The sequence below is a fragment of the Mauremys reevesii genome, linkage group 2, assembly GCF_016161935.1.
Source record: "Mauremys reevesii isolate NIE-2019 linkage group 2, ASM1616193v1, whole genome shotgun sequence".
In the NCBI taxonomy this organism is placed as follows: domain Eukaryota; kingdom Metazoa; phylum Chordata; order Testudines; family Geoemydidae; genus Mauremys; species Mauremys reevesii.
In genome coordinates, this window is record NC_052624.1 from 79,260,919 (window position 1) to 79,273,182 (window position 12,264).

Sequence of the window (12,264 nt, forward strand, 5' to 3'; positions counted from 1 at the left end):
AAAATTGGAAAAAGCCTTAATTTTGTGCAACTGTGACAGTTTAAAAATCAATTTTTAAATGCTTAAAATAAACAGACGTTATCTGTTGAAATTATTTAAAACAAAATCAAACTCTGCTAAGCCTAATTCTATTATTTATTAAATGATGTTATACATTCACACTGCAGTACCATGTAGAGCAGGGGTTCTCAAACTGTGGGGGTTGAGACACCAAAGTGGGTCATGACCCTCTTTTAATGGGATCGCCAAGGCTGGCTTAGTCTTGCTGGGGCCCGGGACCAAAGCTGAAGCCCAAGCCCCATTGACCAGTGCCGAAGCCAAAGCCTGAAGGCTTCAGCCCTGAGCAGCAGACCACCTGCCTGGGGCTGAAGCTCTGGGGCTTCGGCTTTTCCTCCGGGGGCTATGGGTCTTGGGCGGGCTCAGGCTTCCATCCCCTCTCCTGGGGTCGTGTAGCAATTTTTGTTGTCAAAAGGGGGTTGCGGTGCAATGACGTTTGAGAACTCCTGATCAAGAGGCCTCATCCAGGTCAAGGCCCCATTGTGCTAGGCACCGTACCAACATCATAGATGACTGTCCCTGCCCCACAGAGCTTACAGTCTAAATTGATGGCCAGGCTCAAAAAGAGTTGTTTTAACAGGCAACTACTTGTCTGGTATATTCATGAAAGATGCAGTGGTGGGAGGTCAGAACCTAGTGCAGCTGCTCTTCTTGGAACTTAATCTGTTCCCATTCTAATAACAAGATAGAGGACAATGGCTAATAACAGATAGGCACACTCAGCATCGTGCTCACTTGGCATACTTCAACAAGAGATTATTCCCTGGAAATCAGCCAGTACAAAGACAAAGTTGGACAAATACTTTCAACAATTCTCCACTAATATTTGCTTCGCTGCGAAACTATGTTAACTTGACTGTTTTCATACCCCTTTTGTGTTGGCTTTCCATGTGTATTTCAGCACACAAATGTATTGGAAGGAAGGGTCACAATAACAGCGAGTTAGTCCCAGAAAGCAAATTTTGAATTTGAAAATATATTTTTACCAGAGGGATGGTTCTAAGAGTTACACACATCCAATCAAGGAACAGAAACGCCACCACATGTGCCAAGTATCCAATCAAAACTTTCTTGCACAGCTCAAGTTTGAATATGGAACAAACTACTTTGAATAATCTATAGCCAAGAATTTTTCGCCAAAAACTACCTGGTGAATAATTCAGAAGAGTGACTGATTGTTTGGGAAATCAAAAAGTTGCTTGTGAAAAATTTACTAACAGAAAAAGAGTATAATTTGCCAAACTATACATATAGATTATTCACTAATGATCAGAAAGTGTCATCCTTTTTCATGCGGAGTGATATCTTACTCCAAGAAAAGCCTCATTTAAATAAATGGGATTAATTGAAGGCTGGGGGTGAAATCCTGGCTTCATTGAAGTCAATGTCATTTTTGCCATTGACTTCAGTGGGGCCAGGATTTCATCCTGAAATTTTAGGAGCAAGAAAATAGGAGTGTAATAAGGGTTTTTAAATGAATAGCATTAAAATGGAAGGACAAATACAATCATCTTTCAAAGGGATGTTATTTTGCTATTTTTAAAAATGTTCTTTTAATTGTATAGATGGCCTCTGATATCACAATAATGCTGTTTGCCGTGCTTATGATAGAGTGACAGTTGTACACCTAGAACACAGGCCAGTTCAGTAGCTTCAACACTTAAATATTTAGGAATCTTGATGTATAATTTGAGTTTTCATTCTCTCCCCTCCACCAAGAAAACCTCTTTTATGCACGGGTAATGTAAGTAATTTAAATATGATAATTCAGCACACAGTGCACACCTGATTATAATTAATATATAGCCTGCTGATGAGATGGCTCTAGAAGATCCTCAGAGAATTGAGTTTGATAGTTTTAACATAGCTCTCAGTGGATTATAGATCATATTAGGAAAGCACCATATGCGTTGCACAGCTTGGAGTCTTCCCTTCTATAAAGGCCATGACTGAATTAAGAGAGAGAAGACTAATATCTCTATTCACCCTTCACACTCTATGAGTCAAACCAAGTTCATAGCCCAGGCAGTGGTGCTGGAACAAGGGGTGTTGGGGGTCCTGCCATACCTGCTGGCTTGAAGTGGTAATAACAAACACCGAATACATGGTTTCCATCAGCAGCACCCCCAGTATAAAAATTGTTCAAGCACCCCTGAGTCCAGAGAACCTGTCTGCAAGGGCAAACGTTACTGCAGTTGCACCATACTCCTGGCCAATCAGTACTAACACAATTATCACCTGGAAAAGAAGAAAGGAACATCCTGACAGAGAAAGTTCAGGAGGTCAAAACATACTTTATGTAAATGTTGTATAGACTTGCTTACTTTGTCCAGGCACAGTTGTGTCCTTGAATATGCACCTGGGCAGGGGAGAGTGGGGGCTTGAGGCAGCTGGGCGGGCACAGAGTGGGAAGCAGTCTGTACCAGGTACAGGGCTGAAGCAGATTATTTCCCCTATAGAGAAAGAAGAGATGCAAGGGACAGATTGTGACTACAAGTTGCTCTAGGGGCAGGGCAACAATTTGGGCTTTGGGGCAAAGCCACCCTTAAGCCTTTTAAAGGGTTTATCAGAACAGGTCAGAATTTTCTTAACGAAAAGTTGTCGGGGGGAGGGACGCTCCCAACAAATTGCTTTTTAAAAAAAATCAAATTATTTACAAAAAATTATGAGGTTTTTTTTTTTAAGTTTTGTAAAAAGTTTCACTCTTTATTGGAATTTTTTATAACATTTCAACAATGTTTATGAAAATGGTTATCATGATGTTTTGTTTATTGAAAATCAGGTATTTTGGTGAACACAAATGGCCAATAACAATCCTGATAATATTTTTAATGATATTTTCAATAAAATAAGTTGAGAAAATATTTTAAAATCTTGAAAAAAAATGAAAAAAAAGGCTCCATTTGTACACTTCAAAATGAAAAAAAATGTTTGAAAATTGTCACCAAGCTACTTCTGGATTTTTGAACCAAGTCTTGTATCTATATAAGAAGTTTCCAGGAACATCACTCTGAGTGTCACTCTGAAGCCTATAATGTAAGTAGAGTCAGTGTGAAGAGATGGAACAAAGCATGGTTAAGGCTCTTTTTGTTCAGAATATTACCCAGTTGAATCATCACCAGGTTCTGTGGTCTTTTATCATTCAATTTTTTAGTTCAGCCATTTTTATTTTACAAAATACATCTGTCCTCTGTACATATAAGAAGATACGTATCGATGGCATGCCAAGAGTCCTAGACCATTGTAATATCAGAGGTAACTCAACCAATCATGATGCTTACTGTACATCTAATTTGCATACAACAATTTCATATGAGGGAGACTTCACGTGTGGTGGATAACTTGGTCCAGTTGCTACACTTATGTGCTCAACTGCCACCCACACAAATCAACATATCTCCCAGCTCAATCCCCTGTACACACAATTCAGCACAACCACTATTATCAACAGCACCTGGTAGTCACACCCTACACACCATTGTAATAATCTTTGTAGAAAATATGCCTTGTGAGGTATCATTTGAAAACTAATAACTCAGTGGTCAATAATATCATGGTGAAATGTATGTCGCAACATTATATGTAAAGTTATGAAATTCCCCTATATGATGTTCTTAGCACACGTTCAAAGCCACAGAGCTCTGCCTTGGCAGAAGTATCCTTAATGAAGAAATGTGTGTTAATCTCAATTTACATACACCTCTACCTCGATATAACGCTGTCCTCAGGAGCCAAAAAATCTTACCGCGTTATAGGTGAAACTGTGTTATATTGAACTTGCTTTGATCCACCGGAGTGCACAGCCCCACCCCCCCAAGAGCACTGCTTTACCACGTTACATCTGAATTTGTGTTATATTGGGTCAAGACAGCAGGCAGAGGAGATGGCAGGAGACAGCAAATTTGCATTTCAGCAAATACAGATGAGAAGAAAGAACATGTTGCAGATTCCATGTTACCATCTTTACTGTTTGAATAAACTGCTTTGAAGGGTAACCCTTAGAAGAATCCACTTCAAAGGTTAACTGGACTAGAAAAGAAAGATGACAAAGGAACCAACCCTTTCATTTTGGTGGGAGATCCTGACCTGAGAATTTGGTCATCCCTCTGATGGGAACACGTGGAAAGGATTTTAGCTTGTTAAGTTTTAGCTACTAGTAAGTGTTATAACTTTATTTGTATTGTAACCATTTCTGACTTTAATACCCAATACTTGAATTCACATAAAATCCTATCTTGGTTTGTTAATACATTTGTTTTATATTTTAATCTAAATCTATCCAGTGCTGTGTTTAAACAGAACTGTTTGGTAACTTCAGTTAAAGTAGCAAACTGTTGAATATAGACCCTTTGCAGGGGCAACAGACCTTTAGCCCTCTCCTGGGCAGTTGAGATATTAGACAGTGCAGAACACACATTATGGGGAAAATTCGCATCTGGAAGTGTGTTGGGGTCACCCTGCATGTGTTAACCAAGGCTGCTGGAAGCCAGAGCGTGGCTTGTGTGTTGCTGGCAGGCTGCTGGGGTCAGAGTTGCTGGACCAGGACTGCAGCTACACACAGACACTCGGGATGTGACCTGCATGCTGGTAGGCTGTTTGTGAGTGGCCCAGCTTGGGAGATACAACAGGAAAGCATTGTGAGATACCCAGTGTTACAGAGCAGGTTGTGAGATAGCCCCTCACTGGTCTGGAGTGCACCCCGGAATGTGACAACCACCCACACTACAACACCGTCAGCACACACAATAATCCTAACCATGACTCTGAAGCTTAGAATGTGTGTTGAGTCAGTGTGAAATTATAGAAACAGCTAGAAACATGGCTGAGTGCTCTTTTGGTTGAGAATATCACCAGAGTCACTCATAGCTAGGATTTGCTGTCTGTTACTGTCCAAAAGTTCTCTGACATTTCCAGGTTTTTTAAAACCTTAAACGTACAACTTTATGAATCACAGGCTTTCAGCTGCTAGTTTACTGGATAACATTGCAAGTCACTTCAGCATGCAGGCAGTCCCTCTGCTCCAACCTCACCTGCTTCCTGGGTATATCATCTCCCCAGAGCTATAGTTACATGGACAATTTAAAATGAACTTTAGTACTAAGATAAAAGTTTAGAGCTGCATTCCACTTAAAATCAAATTTAAAAACCGAGCTACACAGGGCCAGCTGAATCATCTAGCCAGGTCTTGGTACTACAAGCAAAGCCAAGGATGGCATATCAATATTGAACGCACAAGTGTAGTGATTATTAGCCACCAGCATTGCACTGAACAATGTGTTCCACACGTTAGGATAACTACTAGCTATTGCTTTGTGTTCCTGAAATGAGAGACCCCACACAACATTGGGGCAGATAATGGCAGTCAACCAAATGGCCTGGACATCAGTCACCTCATGCCTTGTCTCCCCATAGACACAGCAGGGATTTGAAGGGTCCACATACAAATACATAAGTCATGAAATCATTGCATGTCATCGTTATTCACAACATTGAACATATACAGCCATTGAAAAGCTGCTGGTGCCAGGACTGGGGGCAGAAGTAATGACCCTTCACATGAAAGACTGAATCAGAGGTATTTCATATTTGTTAAATCTAATGTTCAGTTCATAAGAAAAGCTAGATGTGCACGCGTGCACGCACACACACACACACGCACGCACACAAAATCTAACCTCCAATCATTTCCAAAATGATAGCTTTGTCTTCAGTGCTCAGATAATGTTATTAACACACTGCCACCTACTGGCATTGTGGAAATTTTAATCCTGTACTTTTTGTTCATGATATATACATTTGTTTAGATGGAATTTCACTCAAAACAGATGCTGTAAAATATCACTGCACAGCTGATGTTTGTCCATGGATAGATTTTACTAAAAAACTTTGGAGTTCTCAACATTGGGAAAATGTCCCTGGCCAGGGCCATCTCCAGCTTTTTTGCCGCCCCAAGCGGCAAAGCGGGGAAAAAAATCAATCAATAAATAAAAGATAAAGCCGATCGGCGGCACTTTAGTGACAGCTCAATCGAGCCATTTCATTCTTCGGCAGAAATGCGGCGGCAGGTCTTCGCTCCCTCTCGTCCTCTTTGGTGGTACTTCAGCGGCAGCTCAAAGAGGAAGAGAGGGACTGAGGGACCCGCCGCCGCATTTTTGCCGAAGACCTGGATGTGCCGTCCCTTTCCATTGGCCGCCCCAAGCACCTGATTGCTTTGCTGGTGCCTGGAGCCAGCCTGTCCCTGGCCTTCCACATGTTGGAAAGCCACAAATCCTGGATTAATAGCTCAATCAGAAAGGAGCTAGAACTGCAAAAACTCTGTGTGCCACGTGGTCCCGAATGAATAATCAGTATAAAATTATAAGTTGATTTTCAGAAATGCTGAGCATCCTCAACTCCAGTCAAATTCAATGGAAACAACTAGCATCCAGCCCCTTAAAATCTGACTTTTACATTCTGATCCACCCCACAGTGATGAAAAAATTTCTCCCTCCAGTTTTGTTTGTTGTTCTTCAAAATCCTAAGCTAATCAAGTGGTTGGCAAAATTTACTGCAGCTAATGCCTCAATCAGCAGGCGTTATGCTGATAAAATATGTCAGTGAAAATAATCCTTTGGTATCATATCATAGCATGTAATCCATAATGTGGTTATTGTTTGAGGTATTTGTGATCTTATTCATTTGTTTTCTGCGAATATACGTGTAAGTGATTTGCTGTGTATAAGAATGTTCATAGAAATAGAATCTCAGGAATAGGTGTGTGTCTGAGTTTGGGTTAAAGTTGAACCCAGAAGTGTTCTCACTGAGGGGCTGAGATCTGACTTGGCTCTTCATATTCATAACCCTTGCAGCCCTCTAATCAGGGAGCAAAAGTGAAGCAGCATAATTTTGGTGACCACGCAAATGCCACCAATTGCAAGTAGTAGAAGATAGTGTAAGAGAATACTTCACAAATAATCCTGAAATGAACTATGTTCACATACTGTACTCACCAAATGACTGTTAACAAATACATTCAGAAAAATCAAATTCTGTTCACAGATAATTCCTGTTCAGAAACAAAGGGGCTAAAGTTGGTAAATAAATTATTCACTACAGTCAGTCCAGCTCTGATTAAGATATGAACCTTTACAGTTGTCTGTGTCTCTTAGAACTTGTATGTTCAATTTTTACATGGTTCCCCATCACCATAGTATCTGAGTGCCTCACAATCTTAACATAGTTACCCTCACAACACCCCTGCAAGATAGGGTGGGGAACTGAGACAGTGAGGAATTAAGTGAATTTCCTAAACTTATACAAGAAGCCTGTGATAGAAGCCTGTGAGGAGAGGCTGAGGGAACTGGGATTGTTTAGTCTGCAGAAGAGAAGAATGAGGGGGGATTTGATAGCTGCTTTCAACTACCTGAAAGGGGGTTCCAAAGAGGATGGATCTAGACTGTTCTCAGTGGTAGAAGATGACAGAACAAGAAGCAATGGTCTCAAGTTGCAGAGGGGGAGGTTTAGGTTGGACATTAGGAAAAACTTTTTCACTAGTAGGGTGGTGAAGCACTGGAATGGGTTACCTAGGGAGGTAGTGGAATCTCCTTCCTTAGAGGTTTTTAAGGTCAGGCTTGACAAAGCCCTGGCTGGGATGATTTAGTTGGGAATTGGTCCTGCTTTGAGCAGGGGGTTGGACTAGATGACCTCCTGAGGTCCCTTCCAACCCTGAGATTCTATGAACAAAGACTCAGATCCAGGTCTCCCAAGTGCTAGAATAGTACCCTAACAACTGGACCATTCTTCCTCTCACTCAGTAACTTCCTCATTGCCCCACTGTACCAGTTGCTGAGTCTTCCAGCATCACAGCACTTGACCTGCATCTTATTTTTCTATCTAAAATAATATCTTAAGCACTTATCACCATAGCAACTAGCTGCATATTCCACACTACATATACGTTAAATGTGGGGGATAAGATTCTCATCCCACTGGAGTCAACAGGGGTTTTGCCATTCACTTCATTGGGGACAGGAGTCCATCTAGGGCACGGGTTCTCAATCTTTTTCTTTTTGAGAGCCCCCCTCCCGTTCCCACCCTCCACCCCCAGCATGCTATAAAAATTCCATGGCCCACCTGTGCCACAATAATTGTTTTTCTGCATATAAAAGCCGAGGCCTGTGGCCCCATGCCATAGGGGGCCCTGTGAAGCTAAGTTTCTTAGGCTTTGGCTTCAGCTCCAGGTGGCAGAGCTTGGAGCTCTGGGCTTCAGCCCCATGCGGTGGGGCTTCAACTTTCTGCCCTGGGCCTCAGCGAGTCCAATGCCAGCCTTACTTGGCAGACCCCCTGAAATCTGCTCACGGCCCCCTAGTGGGCCCCGGACCCCTGGTTGAGAACCACTGATCTAGGGTATATTCACCTCAATACTAGGAGACATGAATCATGACACAGCTCTATGAGTGAGGCCCTGCTGAGCCAGACACTTGCGATTTGCAGAGCTGTCTGCAAGTTAAAACTGTCAATTCTACTTGAAATTAAGTTTATGATTAAAAGTAGCATTTGTGAGCCATCATCAGGGCAGGCTTCTGGGTTAAACTGTAATCTTTTGCATTAGACATATAACAGTGGAGTTCTTTCTATTATAAAAAATAGTATTGAAGCATAATGGAAATTGTTTAACAAACTCTGCCACTGGAATCCAAAACTTCCAGTTCAGGTAGCTATTGCCCATCTCAATTTTCACAGGGCAAGCCTGGTTTTCACAGGGCAGTCAGACATCCAGCAAGGTAGGCTTGCAAAAACATTACAATATCTTCAAGGCCAGTGCAAAGACAAGAAGCAAACATGACAATATAACCCAATGAGTTTGTCCCAGAGGGCAAATTTTTAAAGGTGGCTCCATTGTTGCTAATGACAAGCCACTTCAGCAATATAGTGTCTGCCAGCAGATGGCCAGGAAATGCCAAATTGGATGTGCAAAATATTTGCTTCAAGTACTGTACATTTAATGATTTGTACCTGGTGGAAAACATTTATTGCCCTTATAATCTTTAGAAATGATGCACTGAATAAAAATATGTGCAGACATTTTACTAAGGTTCTTGTGCAAACTGTATTTGACCACATTTTGTACAACAAAAATGAAAGCTATTCCTTCCCTCATATTTCATTTGCATGTAACCATTCAGGAGTTGAAGGGCAATAAAGATAATAAAGGTGTTGCTAAGTTAAACTGGAGTTGAAATGTGGATGTTTGACCTTCTAGAATTTAAATTAATTCTGAAGGACACATTTAATGGAAAACCTCCTATAGGAAAAGCTAGGCACAATGCACTGCTCACACAATCCTGAACTATCCCAGAATCTTTTCATGGTTATTTCTTTTATCTTGCACTGAATTTCTGAGACCTATAACATTTTTCCTTTCCTTTTGTTTTTCATGGGCTTTTTTTTTTTCCTGCTGAATGCCATTCGATCTTCTTTGCAGCCCCATGGTAGACTAAACTGTCCTGGATCTGGTTAACCCTTAAACTGTCACTCTCCTACTAAGGCCAATTTTGTGAAATGCAAGTGCCCAATCCTGTTCCAACTGAAATCAACAGCAGAACTCCTGTTGCCTTCTGTAGCCCTAATTGAAAACCCATTGACTTTTAACGAGTCAGGATTGTGCCTAATACTGCAGCCCACACGGATTGGTAATAGCAGATGGATTCTTTCTCCTTTTGGCTGGTAGTTTTTTTTGCTGACCTAAGTGAAATGAGGTTGTGGTCTCTGTTTGCTTCCCAATAGACATGTGCCCAAAGCACAAGATAGACATTAATGGACTCCCTCGTTGATAAAATCAGAAAGAAGTCAAAGATGGAATGAGCAGGAGAATGAAGTAGCATCTGAGAACTTGACTTAATCCTTCATATCAGCATTCTGGTAAATTGGCAGGGTGACTTAGGGAAAGTTGTTCACCCACTACTTCTACTGTACCAACTCAGTCAATGGAGCGAAGGGAATTCAATATTTGGGCACATCAACCTTGTGCCTTTCACCCTTTACATTCACTTACATTTTAAAAAGGGAAATATATTATTGTTAGTGACTACAGTTTGTTCTGATCTCACAGCCAGGTATGGTCAAGGACATATGCCAGCATGAAAAAAAGTGCCAAAGTTGGAAGCAGGAGGAAATAAATGGAGCACTAAAGATACAGAATTGAGCAGAGTATAACACACGAGGAGCAGTGGTTATACTAGGAGAAGAGAAGTAGGCAGGGGCACTGTTTAATGCCCCTGTCTGTTCTGGTCTGCAGAGAACAAGAGTCTGTTACAGCTATAGGGTTTAGTTCTTCAGCTCGAGCTGGAGACGCTCATGCTTTTCCCCCCACTCAAGACCAGCGTGGTGACATTACATTAGCTCTGCAGATTCTGTATTTTCATTCATTGTTTTAGAAAACTGAACAGAGATCTGTGCCCCAGGGGCAATGCCTGAAGTCTCTACTCCATACTCAGTACAACTGCCATTTACCTCCAAGACGGCGTGCCCAAGTGAGGACTGACTATGTGCCTGGCCCTTCCATGGATCTCTGCTGTGCGGGGAAGGCACAAGGAGCCTTCGTTCTTGCGTAGCCTACATAAGGGCCAGGCTGAACTGTAATCCCTGTGCTCAGGAAATGGCAAGGCACACAGTTCCCTAAAGTCATAGGGGTGTTGAGCCATGGCCCAGCCCCCATTCCCCTGGCTCCCAAAGTGAGATTAGTGTACCACAGGGAGCACAGTGTGCATCATGCCAGGGTGGTGAGAGAGGCGTTCTCTCTCTTTGTGTGCGCCCCTGAAGTGAGCTGGTTCTGCATAATACCACGTACGGGGCTGTGCCTTAATGAGTCAGGAACTCATGATCTGACGCTAGGTAAATAGGAGTACTATACCTTTTACTCCAGCATATGGTAATTATGGGATAGACAGTTCAAACAGAAGATGAAATTGTCTTCGTAGATGGGGTTTTAAACAAACTATGGTCCCAATTAAGCAAAGCACTTGCTTCACTTTAAGCATGTAAGTAGTCCTGCTGGGTTAAAGTGAAGCAGGTGCTTTAGTGCTTTGCTGAATTGAGTCCAATATTGGGCTACATTGCATCCTTTCCCTGCATCAGCACTGGGAAGAACAAGAACTACTCCTTCCTAGCACCTCCATGGCACACTCCACCCTAAACAGGATGGGGAGGAGGCAGGGCCATGGCTCCATCCCTAATTCTGTACCAGCCAGTGGAGTCTTAATGTACAAACCATCCCAGGACTCCCTCTGGGGTGGAATCTGTATGCCCACCTCCCCTCCCCCCACAGTGAGGACCAGTTTGCTAATCACACAATCTGGCTCATTACATTTACTGCTCAGCAGTACAGAGAGCTAATGCTCCATAATGCCAACCTAACACAATGGCTCTTAATCTTATATGTGCCACAACCACTTTCACACACAGTCAATTGTACCTATAATTAATTTACACAAATTGAACCCTCAGCCGCCGTCTCATACAGCCTGCAAACGCACATGCTGCAGAAAATTGTACTGGTAATTAATTTGTCAAGCAAATGCTAGGGAAGAACAACACTGGTAATTTATACCATAGATATTCAAATTAAACATCTTGCCTTAGTGTTTTAGTGTCAAAAAGTAGAACAGTTGCAGAAGAACAAAGAAACAGAGTCTTCCTCCTGTTACTTCTTGAGGAGAGGCAACTGCAACACCCAATGGGCCACATTCAGACCTGGTGTAAGTGGGTGAAACACTACTGAGGACAGGTCAGAATTTGGCCCAACCAATGGATGTTAGGACACACACTCCACCTGTGCACCAAGCATCAGGGAAGGGATTGTGCTGGCTGACCCCCAACCCTGCATGGGCCTATCTGGAAAACCCACCCTCTAAACCTGTGGGAAGATACACACTGATTATGGCAAACATTTGTTGCAGTCTAGCTCTTTACAAAATGGCCAGGTTGGGTATTTTGCACTCTTTTTCCATTCCATAAGCCCTTCTAGTAAAGAACAAAAAACCAAAAAGACAGTTGGTTCCTGACACCACCAGTTTACTGGTGACAATTAAAAAAAATACACAGAGGGGAAAAAACTAAAGCCAAAAACACCAGAAGAAAAAGACAGATATTAATTACAAAAAACTAGAGGGGGTGGGGGGAAAGGAGCTACACACAAGTTACGCTTTAGTCAAACAAGTTACTGGGCTC

At 42.1% G+C, this 12,264-nt stretch overlaps 1 protein-coding gene across 3 annotated transcripts in view; it reads right to left on the reverse strand.

Moving 5' to 3' along the window:
• Positions 1-12,264, reverse strand: part of CPNE4 (copine 4) — a 420,479-nt gene that overhangs the window by 363,338 nt on the left and 44,877 nt on the right. For all 3 annotated transcript variants that reach the window (XM_039525586.1, XM_039525585.1, XM_039525590.1), the window contains exon 2: positions 2,382-2,510. The gene's annotated coding sequence lies outside the window, so the exon portion shown is untranslated. The remainder of the gene's footprint in view (positions 1-2,381; positions 2,511-12,264) is intronic.